The sequence below is a fragment of the Ursus maritimus genome, unplaced genomic scaffold (assembly GCF_017311325.1).
Source record: "Ursus maritimus isolate PB19 unplaced genomic scaffold, ASM1731132v1 scaffold_28, whole genome shotgun sequence".
In the NCBI taxonomy this organism is placed as follows: Eukaryota; Metazoa; Chordata; class Mammalia; order Carnivora; family Ursidae; genus Ursus; species Ursus maritimus.
Window position 1 is genome coordinate 18,060,791 of NW_024425341.1, and position 23,505 is coordinate 18,084,295.

Genomic DNA, 23,505 nt, shown 5'->3' on the forward strand with positions numbered 1-23,505 from the left:
TTTTGCAGGAAACATTGGCTTGAATAGATGATTTTATTTTAATATATTATAAATCTTTTTAGCTCAAATGAACATGCATTTTCTAAAAAAGATGAGGAAGAGTCTTACTGTAGAAATTACACTTATTTCTGGATGAACATTATTTAAAACAAGTAAGAATATTTATCCTTTCAGATGTGTGGGTGTGTGTATGCGTGACTTGTGGGTATTTTATCACTTAGCAGCATGCTAAAAATCAGAAGGTTATAGCTTAGCCGTTGTGCATTTTGGCTTCAGTGTGTTGCTTTTCAGAAAGTAACAAGTATTCTTGGGTACGTGAAAATAAAACTAGAATCTTTCAAATCTATTGGGCATATGTGTGTATGTGTGGAAATTTAGTAAATCAGAAAAAAATGGGAAGCTTGTTATATAAAATATGTAAAGATCATTAACCTTACTTCATAAATATGAAAGTCTATTTTAGACTAGAATAATTTTTAAATATTAGCAATATAATATGTTAGCAAATGGGTTTCATAGTAAGCCATAGTTTAATAATTTGCTTCAAAGCTGTGAAAACAAAACAGAGGATTATTTTTATAAAACTTCTAATTAGGTTAATTATATTACCTTTAAATTTTATTTTGTTCTATATGAACCTGCAAAGCTTCACAAATACATCATATTGATTGCTGCTCTAGGTACTAGAATTTTACATTGAGAGATTACTTGCTGGATGTTGGGCAGACGAATAATACAATAGACAAATGTATGAACACCTGACTTTACTATAAAAACTGATTAAATTTAAAATAAAGTTGTATTTTTCTTTTATTTTCTTTTTATGAAAACTGAAAAACTAACATGCATACCCAAGTTAGTGCCTTCCCTCTGATTGGATGTCACTACCACTCACTAATTTACTGGTTTCTTCTTGTGGTTGGCACTATTAAACGGTTTAGTATTTGAAGAAATGAAAACTTATGCATGGAAATCAAGAAATTACTTAACACAGGAAGGTAAGAACAATCATAGGCAGGAACTTCTTTGAAAATGCATTCCACTGATAAGTCCAGGGACAGCAAAGATTTATCTCCAAACCATTTAGATCAATTTGGAGTGGCTGCCTGGGAATACAACTTAGGGAAGAGTTGGTAAGCCCTTCGCCAGCTGGCAGGTCATAGAGTTTATCTTCCCAGCCAGAACATTTTTGAGAGTGTAAGAACAGCTCTAAACAAGGATTCTTCTGGAAAACTGGGATATATGTTTATGCCATCAGTGGACCAAATAAGAAAGCTAAACCACTAATGTGTTAGCTTCAAAATGTGAGCTGGTAGCAGTCAGGCTCCCTAACCTTTATCCCTGGGGAAGTTCACAACCTCAAGTTCGTAAGCATTTCTAAAACCCACTGTGTTGATTGAAACCTCTGTGCTCCTTTCACGTCCCAGATCTGTTGCTTGTCCTCACATCTCTCTTAATCGTTTGCCTCTCGGTGACTGCAAAGCCTGGCACAGTGAGAGCAGGTGGGACCATGTGCTCTCAACAGTCAGACAGAAGGCTAGGTGTGACAGCGCAAAAAATAGAGACTCGTTTCCTTTTTGAAAATTTCTCTACACACACACTATGAACATAAATAAAGAGAAAAATATGTCTTTTATAAAGAGTTCCTGGGTTAGGATTCTCTTGTCCATGAATGTATGCAGTTGTTCATTCTCTGCCATAAATCCTATTCACTATTTTAAGAAGCCAGCCTCAGTTTCCCTGAGCTTGTTTTCATAGTAATAAAGTGAGTTTCATAGAAACTTATCAAGACACTTAATTCTTAGATTAAGAAAGAATACAAAAATTTCCGTAATTCTAGTAGCAATGAGATTTTTTAAAACCCCATTATACATTTCAGTATTTACACACATTTTCATGTATTCAAATATTTTTTATGATAAAATGGTAAAGTTCCTGTAGGTCTAAGTTAAGGAAATCTACTCAAATCAAAAGATACTTACAAAGATTCAATTAAGATGAGAAAAATACTACTACTGTGTACAACAGATTTAATTTTTGTGAATTTTTTTCCAGCAATTTTGATTTGTGTATGTATGTGTGTGTGTGTGTGTGTGCGTGTGTGTGTGTGTGTTTTCCAGAGTTAATGCCAGTGGGTAGCTTTCTTTATATTTAGTTAGTATTCCACTCTGAAAAAAAAGAATTTTCTTATTTAAAGTAACTTCCTGGTTATGTAGGAATTTAATCCCATACGACTAGACAGACCCATCTCTATTCATAAAAACATGCAGTTGCCCACAGACACACACATCTAGTCTCCTAACCTAGTAAACCATGGGCTGTTTCTACTCTAAGCTAACTGGTCCCCTGCTCCCACCAAGAGAAATCTATAGATATTTGAAGTTTATTATTATTCATCAGTTTACTCTCTTCTCCATGCTTTAAAAAATCAACCTTTTTAAAGTGGTCCATTATTGTCAGTATACAGGAAAACATTATATTCTATGTTTGAAATATCTGAAGAATTAAGTGTATCTTTCAGAATTAGCAATATTATTTTCAGGGAGTAAGTATTTACTGAACATCAGTGAAGTTAAATATATAGTTTTCTTCAGATAGGAAAAGTACGAAGGATGTGGGATTTGGGGCTACTTTACATAAATGATAGCAATGATAATAAGATTTTGAATCAATCTTCAATGCACATGATGTAACATGAGGTCAAAATATTTGAACTGTCAGGAAATTAGGACAGGCTTTTTTCCCCCCAAGGTTTCATGAGTCCAGAGAACTAGGATGGTTAAATTACCTACATTTCACTGCTTCTTGCCCGAAAAATTTGCATTGTGCAGTTCTCTAGAACTTTTTGTGTTACCCAGCCTCATCTGATATTAACTGAGCAGCTCTCTTGTTAATTTTTTTCTGTTCAAGTGTTCTTAATTAAGGTGATACCTCACCGTTGACCCCTCTACCAGCATCCTTCATGATGGACTAATAAGTATGCAGGGGAACTGCTACCAGATAATTCCAGTTCCTGTAACTCCACAGCAATGCTCTTGGGACGCCTGTGTTAGCAGAGCTGGGAGTAAGACCATGCTCTCCCCAGAATGTGTAGTCATTTCACTTGAGCTGGGTTGCTCAGTTCTTGGTCACAACTAGTTTTTGGCCTTGTGTGTTCAATTATTCTTTATAGAGTTCAGACATAAAGCCATGGGGCCAGACAAATATAGCAAACTTTTTCCGTGCTTACACAACATACCCATCTCTTGACCCTGTATCTTTTAGTACCTTGGCAAATCTTCTCCACGCAAACCAATGCATACGAAGAGATATCTGCAAGCTTGTGTAATCATTTTATTATCATTGTTATCATTATCATTTTACATTTAAGTGTTTAACTAAGTGCGTATTATTTTACTATAATGTCTTTACTCAAGTTAAAAACACAAATCACCCCCCAAATTTTTTACATTCAGAAAGAAACTATTAACATCTGATAAACATCATCCCAATTAGATAATTACACATCTGCACAAATAAAAGGGTAAGTATGGAGGGAGACATGTACATGCTATTTTTAATTAATATGTTATACATGCTTTCTTTAATAAATGAAAAATCTGAAATAAATGGGACAGCATTGCTGAGCTTAAATATTATCTTTATCACAAGAATGTTTTTAAAAAAACTTGTCTTTATGGTTAAGAATAAAAGACTATGAATATCATTAAGAAGTTGGATGCATTAGCTCCATGTTTTAATTTCAGACAGTGTTCATTAACTCCCTGCAGTGCAATCTGAGGTGATTAGCTCCTCTCCAATTTGTCCTTACCCCTCTTCATTTTCAGTTTTTTTGATAATTATATTACCTTAACTTTGTCAGAGTTCATAATATTTACATTCCGTTCTGCAACTTTAATTGTGTTGGTGCTTTGGTCTTAATTCTACAGATAGATGGCTGCAGTACTAACCATCAGCTCCTTTTATTATGGCTTCTTCATGACTGGGTTCATTATTCCAATCATTTCCTCCTTACTTGTATTTCACTGTTAATTAGTTTTGTTTGTTAATCCTTGAAATAGTTCATGCTGAAGGTGTCTCACTGTTGTTTTTATTCTTTTCTGGGAATATTATTAATGGTTCATCCCTTCTTCTCCTGTTAGCTAATTGTTCTTTTAAATTCCACCACTGAATATTGCCATAAAAGGTCTATGGGCAGCCTGGTATGTTTCTTCTGCTGATGACAGGAACTTTCTGCCTCGATGCCTGATACAATTTTGCCATTTCATTTTTGGGAAATGTTGTCTGTTATATCACTCAATATCTTTCACTTTCATTTGTTCAGGGCTTCACTTCAGAGAAAGCAGTAATTCTTGTGTTGGATCATCTTTGTCGTCCACAGCTATCATAATTTCTCTAATTATTTTTAAACTCTTTATTGTTCCTCTGAATGCAAGTAACTGTCATTATCTGCAGTCTTTCTTCCATGTCTTTATTTTTCTTCATATGAATTTTGCCCTTGCTCTACTTCTTTTATTTTATGTATAAGAGTGTTATTCGATAATTGGAATTTTCCATACACCCATAGTCTCCTTATAAATCATATTAGTTTATTTTATTATTTTTATTAGGTTATTTTATTATCTATGGTTTTATTAAAATTAAAAATTCATCATTCTAAAACACTTGCCTGACCTAGTTTGAATGGTCTCCAGTGAGTCACAATTTGAGGTAGGGGCATTATTGCCTAGTTACTTTGTTTCACCAGCAAGATGGTTGTTGGGAAGGGGAGGGTAGATGGGGGCTGCTTTCCCTGCCTGAGGTACTGTTAAATGGCATGCCAACCAGATGTGGACTGTTTTAATTCTGTGGGTCTTAGAGGCCCTTTCTGCCTCTGAAGAATTCTTCCAGTGGTATATATATTTTTGGTAGACTTTTTTAGTACCACCTATTTTACCACCCTCTTTTCCTCTATCCACGTAAGTTTATTTAGGTCAGACTTCTCTGAAATATATTAACACTCCTTCTTTTCTTCTGGTGATATGGATGAAAGTAGGGTAGGGATACATGTTATAAGGTACTATGAAATAATCTCTTTTTTTCTTGGCTTCCACTTTTCAAGTTTTATACGGTAAGCTTAAATCAACAAATTGTTGGCTGTTCCAAGAAAAAAATTTTTTTGTGGGGTGCCTGGGTGGCTCAGTTAGTTAAGCATCTGTCTTCAGTTCAGGTCATGATCTCGGAATTCTGGGATGGAGCCCCTGCATCAGGCTTTATGCTCAGTGGGGAGACTACTTCTCCCTCTCCCTTTGCCCCTCCCCCCCACTCATGGTCTTTCTCTGGCTCTGTCTCTCTCAAATGAGTAAATAAAATATTTTTTAAAAGAAAGAATCGTGGCTTAATTTTTTTAAGTAGTGAAGGAGAGAAGTTTTTGAAAATTTTTCTATCTGGATGTATAGTATTAGGTAAAATCCTTCCTCCTCCCCCCATTTCCTTTCCTTTCCTTTCCTTTCCTTTCCTTTCCTTTCCTTTCCTCTTTCTTTCTTTCTTTCTTTCTTTCTTTCTTTCTTTCTTTCTTTCTTTCTTTCATGGCCAGTAGTCCCTAATACTATAATTTGAATAGTCCATTTGTCCTACCACTGATTTGAAATATGATTTTCTCATATACTGCATTCTTAAACGTACATGGATTTGTTTCTGGTCTCTGTTCTGTTCTGTTCTGTTGACATACTTAGACTAAAACCAAACTTTAGGAAATGTTTTTTTATAACTGTGAGAGCAAGTTCTTTTTTATTATTCTTTTTCAAAAGTTTTTGCCTATTGTGCATTTTCTCTTCCAAATGAACTTAATAATCAGCTGTCAAGTTTCATAAAAATTCCTGTTGAGAACTTAATTATGGTTAATTTAATTTGTGGGAAATTGACATCTTTATAGTTTTGAGTTATCCTATTTAGGAACATGGCTTCTCTTTTGATTTTTTTGTTGTTGTTGTTTTAGAACTTGCTTTGCATTGCTTAGGAGCATTTCTTCATATCTTTGTCATATAAGCATGACAGATTTGTTGTCAATCGCATTATGGTTCTTATCGCATATAGGAATGGCTTTTCCATTCACTTTTCTCATTTGCCTTTGTGATTATATAAAAAAGCTGTTCTTTTTAGTGTGTAATATTGTGGCCGTTTTCTTGAAATGTTATTATTTCTATTATATTTAAAATCATTTCGTGGCCAATAATGATTTTTAATAATAACAGCTAACATTCAGCTTACAGTAGAGCTCTAGAGTCAAATTCCTGGTTTCAAATCCTGGCTCTGTCAGTTAGCACTTGTGACTAATTACCTTATTTAACTTCTGTTTGCTTTACTTTTATCATATGTAAAATAAAGTTCCTAGTAGACCCTAATGTTTTTATTATTAAAATAGTAGTATTGTCCAACCCTACTAAAAGAAATAATTAGTTTTAATGAAAGTCAAACATTACATTACATGCTTTGCATATTTTAGCCCATTCATCCTTGCTAGGTGATATGTATTATTATGAAAGACAATATATTTTGAAAGTAGAATTTAAGGACTTGCTGACATACTATAAATAAGATGTAATAATAAGAGATAATCTAATATTATATCAAAATTTTTTGTTCTGAGTAGTTGCTATTAACCAGTTGAAGGAAAGTAGGGAATGGGGGAATATTGTGAGCACATTTTTGAACTGTTAATTTGCCTATTAAGAGAGCATGGATTTCAGGTTAGACAGGTGGATCCATGAGTCTGGATTTCATGTTGGAGGTGTAAACTAGAGACATAAATTAGAGATATTGTCTGTCTCTATCTATCTGCCTATGTATCTGTCTATCTATCTGATTTCAATACATGAGATTAAGACAAGATTATCGAGTAACAGAGTGTAAATAGAAAACTTAAGGAAGTTTATTGAATGAATGCTTGGGCATCCAAAATCGAACAGTTTGGAAAGAAGTGTAAGAACCAAACACAGACTAAGAACTAAAGGAGATTGAAGTAGGAGGAAAACCAAAAGAATGTGGTATCTTGGAAGCTGAAAGAAGAAAGGGTTTCCAATTTGATAGAGTGAAGAACTGTTTCTGATAGACCAAGTAACAAAGACTGAAAATTTATCCTTTCATTATTAGCTCGATTATACCTTAGTCGGAAATAGTTGTTTATTTTTAAACTATTTATTTTAGAGAGAGAGAAAGCACGAGCAGGGGCAGAGGGAGAAGGAGAGAGAATCTGAAGCAGACTCTCACTGAGTGCGGAGCCCAATGCAGGGCTCAATCTCAGGACCCTGAGATCATGACCTGAACTGAAACCAAGAGTTGGATGCTTAACTGACTGCCCCACCCAGGTGCCCCAGAAATAAAATAGTTTTTATCATATTTTAATATATCTATTAATATGACTTTTATTTTTTAATGTATTGACTGAATTTCATGGAAAGATATTCAGACATCAAAGCATCCTTTTATTACTGGGACAATCTTTTTTTGTTCATGAGGTAGCAACTTTTAATTAAACAATCCTGAACATTAAACTTTGCACTTTACAAACCATTTTTATAAATATTACCTTATTTAATCCATACTGCTATCCATGAGGAGATATTTTCTTCATTTGCATATGGCAGTCCAGCTGCCTTAAATCATGCAACATAAATCTTAATACTGTGACTAGAATCTCAGTCTTCCTGTCTTGATTCACTGCTTTTAACAATTCATCAGACTCTCCAAATTAATCCTTTTTTACATATTCTCCAGGAAACCCGTATTTCTTTATGTGTGGAGTGCTGGGCTGGACCCACTGAATAAGGTATGGGGACAGTTTGAACATAGTAGATAGGGGACCTTGTTTAGGAACAAGAGAAAAAATAATAATACCATAGTAGGAAATATTCATTAAATTGGGAGACAGTTTTAAGTTGCTGAATATGTAAACATAGGTGAAATTTCTTGCCAAGGGGAAATATTCCTTGAACTTAGAAACAACAAAAACAACAAAACAACTACAGGGAGACTCCAAAAAATACTGTGTATTTTTTTTTTTAAGATTTTATTTATTTATTTGACAGAGGGCACAAGCAGGGGGAGCAACAGGCAGAGAGAGAGAGAGAGAAGCAGGCCTCTGGCTGAGCAGAGAGCCTGAAGTGGGACTTGATCCCAGAATCCTGGGATCATGACCTGAGCTGAAGGCAGACGCTTAACCGACGAGCCACCCAGGCACCCCTTTTTTTCTAGAGCGGTGATTGTCCTCTCACTAGTGTGGTCTCCCAGGCTCCACTGAAGCCTTGCAGAGTAATCAGGATTTTCTCATCAGCTCTTACTTAATCAGCTACCTTTATAAACAAATATGTAAACAAGTTACATGGTTCTCTTCTCTACCAAGACACACACACACACACACACACACACACACACAGCCTTCACGTACTACTTTTCAAGAAAATATGTGAGATAATGACACAGCAAACCCAGAACAAAGGAGAAGCACACATTAGCTCAGGTAGCTTTTATGTACAGTATCAGAATTTTTTTTTTTTTGACAATCTGTTGCAGAGAACCTGGAACAGGAATATAGTAACCTTAGAGTAAAATAGAGATGCTAGTAAACATTACACATCTTTTAATGCCTTACAATAATCTAACAATATAATTCAGCGTTAGGAATTACCTGCCTGAAGGAGCACAAATAATTAAGCTTCAAATACCTGCTCACTCATCTCCAATAGCTCCTGCTACCAATTGTTAAGTACTTTCCATATGCTAACTGCTATGTGAAGGGTCTGGTATGTATGCTTATCTAATTCTCATAGCAACCCACATGAATTAGACATTATTTCATTCATTTTACAGATGAGAAAAAGCACGTAGCTCAAAGAACTTACCTGATAATCACAAAAACTTATGGGACAGGATCAAATCCAGGTTTGTCAGACTTATAATCCATGCCCTTAACTACTTGGAAATCTCTGCACGTATGAGTGGAATAAGCCAAGTCTTGTCAGGAAGAAGGTGACGGGGATTTCTCCAGAATTCTATTATTATTCATCTGTGAAACATTCCATACTTTCTATAAAGTATGTTTTCTAAAATCTTGGCTGTGGAGTTTGTTTTAAAATAAGTACTTAGGGGGCACCTGGGTGGCTCAGTTGTTAAGCGTCTGCCTTCAGCTCAGGGTGTGATCCTGGCATTCTGGGATCAAGCCCCACATCAGGCTCCTCTGCTGGGAGCCTGCTTCTCCCTCTCCCACTCCCCCTGCTTGTGTTCCCTCTCTCGCTGGCTGTCTCTCTCTGTCAAATAAATAAATAAAATCTTAAAAAAAAATAGGTACTTAGGCCCTTTAAGAATTTTTCTTGCGTGAGATCAAAAATAGGCCTTTGTTATATTGAATGCCACTCTCTAGAGAGTGGGATTTTAATGAGGCATCAGTGTCATTTCTTTTTTTTAAATTTTTTATTATGTTATGTTAGTCACCATACAGTACATCCTTAGTTTTTGATGTAATGTTCCATGATTCGTTGTTTGCGTATAACACCCAGTGCTCCATGCAATACGTGCCCTCCTTAATAACCCATCACCGGCCTAACCCAATCCCCCGTCCCCCTCCCCTCTGAAGCCCTCAGTCTGTTTCCCAGAGTTCATAGTCTCTCGTGGTTCATTCCCCCTTCTGTTTACCCCCTCTTCATTCTTCCCTTCTTTCTCCTACCAATCTCCCTGCTATTCCTTATGCTCCATAAATGAGTGAAACCATATGATAATTGTCTTTCTTATAATGGAGCTAAAAGAAATTGTACTCCAACTAGCAGATTTCTTCACTACCCAAATTTACATATCTACAGAAATGTGTGGGCACACTATTGGTATATAGGATCATCTTAGTAATGATGAGGAGAGGGATTTACTGAAAATGTCCAAAGTTCTGGGAGTAGACCAGAGAGAAAATATTAGCAACACATAAATTAGCTCAGAGTTTTTCAAACGTATTTGAATATGAACCACAGTGAGAAACAAATTCTACGTTGTAGCATGGGATACACTCTGATTTTTTTTTCTAATCTAATATATTCTAGCAAGGCCATCCTATTTTAATTTCAGTTGAATTAAATAATTAATATACCATATATGTGTGTGTGTGTGTGTATTTGTTGCAACCCACCAAATTGATTTAATGGCCTTTTAATGTGTGTGATTTGAAATACACTGCCCTATGTATTAGCTATTCAAATAGTATGTTCAATTTGGCAAGGTATTTTCTCTTTTCTTTCAAGTGTCACAGATGTAATGGATTCTATGTTGGGGAATACAGAACATTTTATTTGAATTTCAAAAGAAACAATACAAAAGGTGTAAATACCATGAAAGCAACAATCCTGTGTTTTGACCACTTCCTACAACTGTGTCTGGTAGATTAAAAGCCCAGTGAAATTTTTAAACTTTTTATCAGTATGTATGCGTGCAGAAAAATACATATACATCTTAGTGAATGTTTATTTTACTGAGTGAATAAATGGTTAGTATATTCAAAAAATATAAATTAAAACCACACTAAAAGATGTTTCTCCATCATATTAGAAAATGGAATAGGCAACCCTACTACCCCTAATATTCTGTGTTGGTTTCACAAGTTTTTAACCAATATAAACACTTGGTGAATCAGATCCTAGAATTGCCATATATAGCATAAGAAATAGTAGCCATAGTAACTTTATACTTATAAAGAGGCAAAGTAGCTTTCACTTGCATTCTCTAAAAACAATTTAAGAGAACAGATCTAATTTTGAATTTTCAGAGCTTTATGGATTTATTATGATCTTGTCTGTACTTGAGCCACAAAATGATCTGCCTTATGTTTCTTATGACTATGTATGTTGTTGCTCAATGAAGTTGTTTGTATTAGTTTGCACATTAATTTTTTTTTTCTCTAGTTCTTTGTCCTAGAGGTCAGGCCTGGGAACTGAGTTTGGGAATAATCTCAGCGACAGTATCTTCACTTTGAGTGTGGTCTTCCACACTAGATTAGTATCTATGGATCAGGCTGGTATACATCCATAGGAGAGAATTTCAGCTGGCTTTAGGCAATGATTGGGGTATGAATTTGAAATTACAGAATTTTTATGAGCAAGAGAATAATTTATAAAAAGACATTGTTTAGGAAACAGTAAATAGAACAGTTTGGTTTGATATGAGGAATCGTATCAAATCCAGACAGATACACTCTAAATGTGTCCCAAGATTTTCCAGAGGGTAACAAGGCATAGAGTGATCCTTTCTAGACTCTCAAGTTTCAAATGCATTCTTTCTTAATTTTGATCTGCCTGAGAAGGACCCTGTAGCTGCTACTTTTCTTTTTCCTGCTTCTCTACCACTACCACTCTTCTTCAGAAGTAAAAGACTGCCATTGGCCTTTTTTTTTTTTTTTTTTACATTTTTAAAAATATTGTTCAGGATATAAGAAGTTTAGAGTAGGGGAGAAGTGGTTGGTTAAACAGCAACAAAAAAGAGTTTGAGGATACACTGCCCAGGAAATAAAACTAAAAAGTTGATAGATTGATAAGTTGTTAAAAAATTGTAAAAGCAGTAGAGATTGGAAAGTATCAGTGGCTGGGTAAGACTGTTGATAGGGCGGCATATACATTTCTCCAGACCATAAACTCATGGCAGAAATCTCTCTCTTTCTTTTAGAATTATAAATAAAAAATAAATTAGTTATCTTGGGATGATATTAAGATATTTATTTGAAATGAAACATTCAAACTTTTTTTGATAGAAAGTGAGACTGGTTTTACTGAAGGTTTAGGTTAGGTGGCAGATGTGTTCTATCATTTGGATAAGCTCAATGTAGAGCTCCATAAAATTGGAACATTCCACAAAATACATTTAAAATACATATACAATAGGTAGTGTCAGATAGTTTATCCCTTGTAAACATTAAATTTTAGATGCCAAAAGTATTTCAAATATCAGCTTAAAAATATTTGAGGGGATATAGTTTTAAAAAATATTTTAGGGAGTTGAGTGAGCAAAAAAAAATTGAAGAACAAAGATACAAAGGAGCAGGGTAACATTGATTTGGAAAGCAGCTTAGGGCTTTACACATGTGGGGTTTGAATGCTAGGGAATTTGGAATTTATCCCTAAGGCACTGGTACTCTAAACTATGATATTATCTTACTTTTGCTTAGTATACTGTATTTCAAGTTTATGAAATGCATTTCTTTAAAAGTAATAAACATTTTTCATTAACCAAAAAAGTTCTTCATTAACCATTATTTGGGGTTACTGTATTTTAATGTGATAGATAATCATTCTTTTTAATATTTCTGAGACATAGAATGTTAAAAACTTTTTTAGAAGGCATTACAGTGAGCCACAGATAAAGATATATTTTTAAACAGAAATACTCAGTATCTTAATACTAAAATTCCTCACTCTTAATTATTACAGATTAAAATATTTGTATTTACTCAATTGATGGTTTATAAATGATTTTTAGATATGTGATTGTTCTTTCAAATGAAATCTTGCAGAAAATAGAAGCAATATAAAGCAAATGGAAATGGAGATCTGGCCCATCCATGAGAAGAATCTGTTGGACCTCTGGTGCTCCTTCATTATACCTGGAAAAACACTGGTTTTGACCAATATTTTTAGTATCATCCTACACTTTTTTCATTGTACACTCAGGAGAGCTATCAAAATAAAGTCCAATTACAAATACTGGAACTACCTTTCTGTCCACATTTTATCATCGTATGCTTCCTCATCACTGTAAAAGCTCATACTTTATTATAGTCACAATTTTGCTTTTTCAGGTACTTTCCCCTTCTCTGATTTTCTCTTGATTTGCATTAATAAAATAATTGAAAGATTTAAGGTATAATCTCTACTTGTTAATTTTCTATCTCCATAGCAATTGAAATCTCTTTTGAAGTAAAAGCAGCCTCCTATAAATCAGAACCTGCTTTAAATAACACATGTGTGACAAAATAAGTAATCTTTATCACAAACTTTCTAAGACATATCAAGATCCTGAAATTTCCAGAGATTAAGAAAAGATCAAGTTAATTCGATGTATTTTGGTTTTATTAATTTTATTAATGCTGAATGTAACATTATTATTACAATGAATCCATATGTTGCCCTTAGTCATCCTGCTTTTTAAAAATCTTAAAGTTATATCCTCCAACTTTGTATTTGGTTAGTTCCAACAGTTTTTCCGGTTGAATCTTTAAGATTTTTTATATATAGCTTCGAGTCTTGTTCTATAGCCTATGGATGATCCAGTTATGTCTAAGATTTCTGTGGATTTCCAAGGAACTTAGGTCCTCTGGCTCCAATTTTTTCCAACATTTATTGAATGTTTTGGTTTATTTTTCCCCCTGTATCATATGAAAGTTCTTAACTTCTATTATGACATTTGCCCAAATATGAATTTTTGTCATTTCCTGGATTTCCCTATTTTCTAAATCCTCTAAAATGAACAGATATATTCACACGTGATTTTTTTTTTAATTCTGTAAAGACCTCACAAAAGTTTTGAGGAGATTGAGTGTTTACATTTTGATATGCAATATAATAAAATGTTTTTATATTACAGGATGTCTAAAATTTCATTTAAAATTGTTTATATATAGGTATTGGACATCCTATAATATAAAAGCATTTTATCATATTGCTGAGTCATGCTTGCATTTCTGTCTGTCTTATTTTGCTTTCCCTCCCTTTCAAGAACAACAACCAAAAAATTCTTCTTTGTGTATATATGTTTGTGTATTTTTTATAAAAAGAAGAGAAATATGTTGGGAAAATGCCCACCAATTTATTAGTAGAATTTATATGAGCTAATGAAATGAAACATGAGAACAGAATACAAATTTAATTTACATACTTCAGCTTTTTATTTTTTTTATTTTTATTTTATTTATTTATTCGACAGAGAGAGAGACAGCCAGCGAGAGAGGGAACACAAGCAGGGGGAGTGGGAGAGGAAGAAGCAGGCTCATAGCGGAGGAGCCTGATGTGGGGCTCAATCCCAGAACGCTGGGATCACGCCCTGAGCCGAAGGCAGACGCTTAAAGGCTGCACCACCCAGGCGCCCTACTTCAGCTTTTTAAAATTATTATAACGATCGTTATGTCACAGGCCAAAAATTTGAACTCATTTCAAGGCCCTAGTTTTCACATTATCACTCAGGATCCCAGAGGATATTGTAATTTTTCTCTCTTTTCTCTTTAGTTAAAAACCTAGAGAAAAGAGTCTTTCTTGCTTTAAAAAAAAAAAAAGGCTAGGTCAACCTATATAACTCAAGATAGGAGAAAAAGAGAGGAGAGAGGGAGAAAAAAGCTGGAAAGTGCTGGAGGCATTGCCAGATTCTATAAACATGGATGGAGTAGAAAAATAATTACATATTAAGAGTCTTTTCATAGATTTTGAGATACGCAAAGTAAGGTTTTGAACTGTTAAAATTTGTGCTTTGAACTGTTCCTTTGACCCTGACACCACTCTAAGGCTGAATTACATGGTTCTAGTCTTTAACCAGGTCACAGAAGTATTAATTTAGAAATTTAAATGTCTGGGAAATAAGGAAGCAAACAATAAGAGGAATGGTTAATTAAATGCCATAGCTCTTGTATGCCCTATAGTCACTGCATCATTGCCTACCTATGCAGTAGTTATTAGTTAAGTAAAAGTTATTGTAGCAGTATTTTTCCCTGATAAAATATTTAAGTTCATTTACTATCTTTTTCTTGTTTCTTGAAATGTAAATTATTGCAAATAATGGCCTTCAATAAATTTTAGGTGTAATTAGTAACTATCTGCCATTGCATTTCTTGTTAGGAAGTATTTGTGAAGTGAATTATATTTCTATTATTCTTATTTTATCCTGAAGTAGGAAAGGAGAAATTTAACATAATTTATACAGATGCCTGCATTTATTGCTTTTTGATCTTTTTAAAATCAGTGCTGAGGTTAACACCATGTTTATTCTCACCCTCTTCATCTGTCTATGATTTGCAGTCAGCATTTCATGTTGCATTTCACTCAGCATACTACAGTTTCACCATGTTGGCTTCTTCTTCCNNTCATGAAAATTTAAAGGAGGGAAATAGAGTCAAAATACTCTTGACCATACCAGATAACAGAGTTTACCAGAGAGAACTTGGAAAATCATCCAATATAGCAAAAGGCTTTGCAGAGAAAGTAATTCTAATATTTCCGTACTTTACACTACATTTGGAATAATGTTTAATTAGCTGAGTAGTCATTCAAACATCTAACCTCATATATTATTTCAAAATTCATGAAATTAGTGGAGAGGTATATGGTCGTAATAGGGATGTATATAAACTATTAATTTTGGTTAATTAAGAATTTTATGTAATATTATAATGTCACATTTAACTTGTTTGCTTTATTCATGTTTTGTAGACTATTTTTTGTTATGATAGTTATGAAAAATAGTTTAATTGCTCAATAGTTTAATATGAAGACTGATTCAGCTCTTACTAAAAATAAAAAAAAAACTTTAACACAAAACTTAATACCTTAAAACCATAAGCATTTATTATTCCTCTCAAAGTTTTGCATAGTCAGGCAGTTTTTCTAGTTTGTACTAACTGGCTTGGTGATGGAAAATCTAGAATGTCCTCACAGGTATTTGTCAGTTGGCTATGATGACTGAGATGACATTACATACTGCTTGATCACACGATAACATAACGGTTCTAGTAGCAAAAGAAGACAGCCCCCATGTTGAAGTGCATCTCAAGACTCTGCTTATGGTCATTTTGTCCAGGACAAAGTCACAAGATTGATCCCAAATTCAGTGGAGAAATTGACTCTATCTCCTGATGGTAAAACAGTAAAGTCGGTTTACAAAGGACATACACTGAAGGGAAGAATTTGTGGTCATTCTGTATGCCACTACAGAAGCTATCATTATTTCTGGTCTGAATAATTTTATAGTACTTTTTTTTAATTTTGTAGTTTACCAGTATGATTTTCCATGAAAGATTGAATGATACACTTAATACATTTGTTTTAAAGGTAAAATTTTAAATTACACTTAAGGTGAGTATTTTCACTTAAAATCAGATAAGATTCCTAGATTTTTGCTATTTTGTGTTTATGACATAAATCTTTGAAGATATGGAAAACCTGCTTATCAAATTCTTTTAGAAGTCTTAGTTTGGGGACATTGAATCTTTCCTGCAGTTTTTAAATAAGCAATATAAATATTAGAAAAGTTGGCTGTCATGATCATATTAACAAATATAATTTATGTGGCATTACTATGATTTATAAGGCATCTATCATGCTAATCATTATTCATCTCTTTGAATTTATGTGATTATGTTGTTCTTAGGATAGCAATATTAGTAGATTAGTTGTTGACATTGATTGTCCTATGACGATTTATAGCTTAGCTTTATATTATATTAAGATAAACACCAGCAAACATAAGATATGTGTCAATCTATTTGATCTAGAATCTTTACATAAGAAAACACCCTAAGCTAGGATAGATTATTGTAATGCTTTGTATGTGCTGTTTGTCTCAAACGTGATTTAATGAATATTATAGATTTTGATGTAATTATCAGAGTCTATATTTCCTGATTGTTATTAATTGATAAATTCGCTAAGGCTAAAAATCTCTAAATTGGTTCTCTTTTATGTTCTATATCAAGCAATGTATTACTGCTATAATATAACCAAATTGTACCTATAATTAATGTGAAAATAGGTGTGCTATTTCCAGACTTATAATTGAATGGCTACAATCTCCTTTCTTATTGAAGTATAATTGAGATACATTATATTGGTTTCAGGCGTACAACATAATGATTTGACATTTGTATACATTGTGAAATGATTACTACATTAAGTCTATTCACCGTCTGTTCACCATATAAAGTCATAATTTTTGTTCATGTGATGAAGAATTTTAAGATTTAATTTGTTAGCACTTTAAAATTTGCAATACAGTATTATTGACAAAAGGTCCCCATAATACATATCCCCAGGATTTATTTATTTTGTAACTGGAAGTTTGTCCCTTCTGATCTCCTTCACCCATCCTGCCCAACCCCCCAAACCTCCTGACCTGTGGCAACCACAAATCTGTTCTCTGCATCTATGAGTTTTGTTTTGTTTATTCATTTGTTTTATTTTTTTAGATTCCAGACATAAGTTAAATTATTAGTAGAAGGAAGGAAATGATAAAGATCAGGGTGAAAATAAATGAAATAGAGCATAAAGACAGTAGAAGAGATCAATGATACTAAGAGTTGGTTCTTTGAAAAGATTAATGAAAATAACAAACTTGCAACTAAACTCACTAAGAGTAAAAGAAAAGAAGCTCAAATAAATAAAAATTAGAAATTGAAGAGAAGTTATAACTGATAACAAAAAATACAAAAGGTCATAATGGACTACTATAAACAAATATATGACAACAAATTGGACAACCTAGAAGAAGTGAATAAATTCCTAAGAATATATAATCTTCCAAGACTGAATCATGAAAAAATAAAAAATCTGAATAGACTAATTATTAGTAAAATGATTAAGTCAGTAATTAAAAAATTCCCAACAAACAGAACAACAGAATCAGCTGGCTTCAGTGGTGAATTCTGCTAAACATTCAAAGTTGATTGAATACCTATACTCCTCAAACTTTTCCAAAAAGTTGAAGAGGACGGAACACTTCCAAAGTCATTTTAATGGCCAGCATTACCTTGATACTAAAATTAGACAAGGACAACACACACACACATACACACAAACACACACAAACATGCAAACACACAACTGCGGCCAAAATCATTGATGGACGTAGATGCAAAATCCTCAACAAAATATCAGCAGAAAAAATTTAACAATACATTAAAAGCATCATACAACGTGATCAAGTAGGATTTATTTAAGGAATGCAAAGATGTTTCAACATCCATAAGTCAGTGTGATATACACGTTAACAAAATAAAAATTAAAAAACATGATCATCTCAATAGATGCAGAAAAAAGCATTTGACAAAATTTAACATCCACTTATAATAAAAACTCTCAACAAAGTGGGGTTAGATGGACCATACTTCAACATAATAAAGACCATATGACAAAGCCACAGCTAACATCATACTCCAGAGCAAAAACCTGAAGGTTTTTCCCTTAAGATTGGGAACAAGACAAGGATACCCATTCTCACCACTTTTATTCACCATAGTTTTGAAAGTCCCAGCCAGGGGTGTTAGGCAGAGAAAAGAAATAAAAGATATTCATATTGGTAAGAAGTAAAACTGTCACCACTTGCAGATGATGTGTTTTTCTATATAGAAAATCTTAAAGACTCCACCAAAAAATTGCTAGAACTAGTAAATGAATTCAGTAAAGTTATAGGGTACAAAATCAATATAAAAAAATCTGTTGCATTTTTATATAGCAGCAATGAACTTTCAGAGAAATTAAGAAGAATCTCCTTTGGATAATGCTAAGTGAAATAAGTCAAGCAGAGAAAGACAACTATCATATGATTTCTCTCATCTATGGAACATAAGAACTAGGATGATCAGTAGGGGAAGAAAGGGATAAAGAAAGGGGGGGGTAATCAGAAGGGGGAATGAAACATGAGAGACTATGGACTATGAGAAACAAACTGAGGACTTCAGAGGGGAGGGGGGTGGGGGAATGGGTAGGCCGGTGATGGGTAGTAAGGAGGGCACGTATTGCATGGTGCACTGGGGGTTATACACAACCCAAAAAAAAAAAAAAAAAAGAATCTCCTTTGCAATTAAATCCAAAAGAATAAAATACCTAGGAGTAAATTTAACGAAGGAGGTGAAAGACCTATACACTGAAAACTATAAGACATTGATGAAAGAAATTGAAGAAGACACAAATAAATGGAAAGATATTTCATGCTCATAGATAGGAAGAATTAATATTGTTAAAATTCCATATTACCCAAAACAGTATACAGATTCAGTGTATTTCCTACCAAAATTCCAATGATAATTTTCACAGAAATAGAATTTACAATTTTCATTTTGGCCACATTTTTAGAAAGTGAAATAACTCCCAAAAAAGGATACTGCTTTACCACAGCAATGAGATATACAGCCATATAATTATGAGATTTATGCATTTTAGATTTTTTCTGATGTAAAAATACCCTCATATTTTCATTTGGGAAAATGATTTTGTGATATAATTTATAGTGACTTTATGATTTTATCATTCTTTTTTTCACAAACCTGAAGCCAAATTAAAAATATAGCAGACTAAAAAAAAAAACCAAAAAACTATAATAGTCTCTATGCATCATCATTTTCATTATAGTGTTTCAGAGAAATACTAAGAACAAATTGGGAAAAGAATAAATGATAGTTCGAGTGGAAATTAGGTTTTTGCTGTCTTACAAATGTCTTTATTTTAGAAAAAATCCATAACTGTTTGGTCAGCTAAGGGAATAATTTCCCTCTCACCACTGTAGATATAATGCAACTCCATTTATTATTCTAGTAATAGAAAATAAAAGTCTCTGGCATTATTGTAATTCCAAAAAAAGATTGAGTCAATAATGAAATGAACATAAAGCATTGCTTATTTTTTATTTTTAGAATGCGAAATATTATATTGATTGATATTTTGCTACTTAATGTAATTGGTTATCCATTACTTCCACTGACAATCCAGAAGACTCTGATGTTTCAGTATGTCACTGTTGATGTGTTATGCTTCTTTGGAAGTTATCTAGAATCATTCAGTTGTAACAAAAATATACATTTGGAGTACATAATTTTGGTTTGTCATGTCTATGAATCAACTGACTCATTGTTCATTGAAGCAATGTTTGGTTTTCTGCACGAGTATTTAAATAAGAGGACTTCTAACCTATGAACATCCAGCTTGTGTGCGTGTGTGTGTGTGTGCGCGCGCGGGCACGTGATATTGGTTTTTAAATAAATCCATGTCCTTTACGTTTACAATTTCTAATCTTGATATTTATTTTTTATAGGATAACTGAAAAGTTATATTTTATTTTTAAAGTAACTCTATCTTCTATATTTATGTATTTGTCTCATATGTTTTAGCTAGTGTTAGTTTCCATTACATAATGTTTGTTATGATTTTGCTTTTCAGATAATTTAAGAATACATTGCAGTATTATTCCTTGTAGAAACCAGTTCCAAAATATGTTAAGAGATTTTAAATAGGTTTGTTTTACTTTATATTTACGATCTTCTTATTTCCTAAATTATTTTTAGGGGACAAAAGTGTCCAACGAATATCTCAGGTGGTTAATGGCCTTTGATGAGGGTGTTGTAAGATTACAGACAAAAGGGGCATGCTAGACAGAGGTTAGCTTGAACACATGGTCAGAAAAAGAAGTACAAACACGGCTGAAACTGGAGAGTTGGGGGTCATGTTAATTGTCTCTCTGAACTTGAATTACAAATTGAGATTTTACTGACTGAAAAATAGAGAGTCATTAAATGCTTTTTGAGCACTTAAGTGACTTAGGGTTTTATTTAAGAACAGGATTTTGTTGGTTATATACAGAATGAATTCGATGCAGGGGGATATTAGGGGAAAATATTTGTTACAAAAAATAGCACTAATTTGGGACAGGTGAAGCTTGAGTTTCCGGAGAGACATTTTGATAGAAATATTCAACAGGGTTTTGGCAAATAGAAGCTCAGTCAGACATAAAGCTGGAGGGACAGATGAGGAAGCCAGCACATGGTGAAATGGTCAAGCTCTTCAAATGAATGGCAATTGAATGAAATTTGAGAGAGAGAGAAATATCGGATATAGGTCAGAACTTTGAGAATGATGTTTTTGTCAGAGGAGAAAGACGTCCCTATGGAACAGTGGTTAAAGAAGTAGGAAAATTGAAGTGTGAAACAAATAAACGAACAAAATATAAAATTTTTCAATGTACATAGTATAGGCTTCTTTGAAAAAAAAAAGTATCAGGCAGGTAAAATATACCTGGTTTGATAAATAGAAATGAAAACTACCTATTATAAGGATAATCTGGATCAGTAAAATCATACATTCAATCAATTCCAAAAAAAAATTCCAAATACCCAACTCAGTGTTTTCACATAAGTGTTTAAATTTCATGTTAGAAGATACGTTATTTTTTTTTTCATTTTGGATAAATATAAAATGCTTTCTAAGTTTTAAGAGCTAGATTTAACTTACAAAGTTAAAAAATAGATATTAAGATAGTGTAATAGACTCTCACATTTTGGTCCAATTACAGTGATGTGTATGCCTTTAAGTTGTAATCTTAGAGAAAGAGAAGACATTTTAGAGCTGTAACTTCACTTTCTCTACTCCCTTGATGCTGTGTGTGTGTGTGTGTGTGTGTATGTGTGTGTGTAGACATGTGTTTGAAAAATCATTCTTTGCTAATCAGTGACTTCTTTTAATAAGTGCTTATAAAGTAGTTGACATATCTCTAAACAATTGGGGGAAACATCAATGAGCTCTAAATGAAAGGCAGCCTTTGGAAAGAGGATTTTGAAAACATTCAAACAGCTACATAACTATAATTTTCATCTGAAAATGGTTGGTGCTTTGAGTTTAAAAATCTGTTTTCTAAAAGAGAAGATGAACAACAAAATAAAGTTATAACTTAAAAAGTATGCATGAAGGATAACATGATTATTATTAAAATCAGTTTCAAAAGTTTTCTGACAACTTTTAAGTTATTCACCTCAAAGTACATTTACTTTTCTAACATTCAGTCAAATGAGTTTGGGGTTAGAGATATTACAATAAGTGGATAGAGGCATCTGAAGAAATAACTTGAGTCTAATAAAATTATTCTTATTTTAGAGGAACTAAAGTTGAAACACTAAGAAATAATCTCTTTCTGTCTCTAGATTCCATACTGAACCCAATTAAAAAGTCTAAATTTTATTCTTTTGTCCCCTATGAAATTTGTTGTAATGTGTTCTATAAGGTACCAAAATAAAAATAGGACAAAGGTGAATCTGAGTGAAAACAGGCAACATGTTGTAGTTAACTCAAGAAAAGTTAACTCAATTTCAAAAATTGTCTTTGTGAGATTTGAATCCTCAGGTAGAAATTGTACTGCAAATTTCCACAATTCTGTCCGTCCTTCTCTCAGAAAGCAGGAGTCAGTTCCATGCAGAAGAGAAGAAGCTCTAAAGAAAGCCATGCGCAGACTCTTTCAGTTTAAATAATATGTACATTGAAGGATTTTATACCTAGATCTCAACAAGGTAGTTTGAAGGGGGTCAAACTAGATAAGCTATATGCAATGTCTGAGCTTACAGTAAGTGATCAATACATGATGATATTGATGATGCTGGGTTGTGGAGCGCCATGGTCAGGAGAGAATTCTTGAGACATTTTGGAGTGCTAAGTGGTGCTTTCATTACAGCACAGCGACAGGACCCGCAGGCAGAAAGAGCTTGCGCTGTGATTGTAAGGAGTGACTGATTATATAGGGTTTTCTATCCTGTGAAGGTGAAAGTCATATTGAGGCTCCAAGAAATTGAGTCTATAGATTCCTGGAAGTCTGGCTATTATTAAGATGGTGTTTTTCTTGTAAATCATTAGGACAGTTACAAACGTAGTGGAGTTTCATATCCTGCATAACTGTAATCTTTATTAGTTGAGCGCTTGTTTCTCCCTGCCTTTGTTCTTAGACGGTCACAAAGTGCTGGAGCAATGGCATATGTACTCCACCTCAAGGGGAGGGGGTCTGTGGGGTGTCAGCTCTTGTTTTGCTTTCAGGTGCCTTTTGTTCTCTCATCAGTGGTGATGATGATGATGATTTCCTTGAATATCCTAAGTTGATTCACTCATCAACAAGGGGGCAGAGAACTTGCTGGCTCTTATCTTTCCTGGTCTGGCACTGGCCACTTCTTCACATACCTCCACTCCTGAATTTTCTCTTTCAGATCCACGTTATTCTGACCACCTGTAAGATTTATGTGTGGTGAGGGGCACCTGGGTGGCCCAGTCAGTTAAGTGTCTGACTTGATTTCGGCTTAGGACATGATCTCGGGGTCATGGGATTGAGCCCTGCATCAGGCTCTAAGCTCAGCGCAGGCTGCTTGTCCCTCTCCCTCTGCTCCTCCCTGCCCCCACACTCACTCTCTCCCTCTCTCAAATAAATAAATAAAAATCTTTTTTAGTGATTTTTTATTATATTATGTTAGTCACCGTACAGTACATCCCTGGTTTCTGATGTAAAGTTCGATGATTCATTAGTTGTGTATAACACCCAGTGCACCATGCAATTCGTGCCCTCCTTACTACCCGTCACCAGCCTATCCCAGTCCCCCACCCCCCTCCCCTCTGAAGCCCTCAGTTTGTAAAAAAAGATGTATGTTATAAAACTATTGTCATTTGTGGCAGATCGTGCTTCTTTGGGGTCCAACAGCCCACATCTCACTCTACTCTCTAGTTAGAATTCTAATAGCCACAAAGGATCTCTCACTTTTTTTCTGACTTACTCTTTCCC

At 33.8% G+C, this 23,505-nt stretch overlaps 1 protein-coding gene across 3 annotated transcripts in view; it reads left to right on the plus strand.

Annotated features, from left to right (window-relative positions):
* SGCZ (sarcoglycan zeta) overlaps positions 1-23,505 on the plus strand; it is a 439,013-nt gene that overhangs the window by 250,985 nt on the left and 164,523 nt on the right. The window lies entirely within an intron of this gene.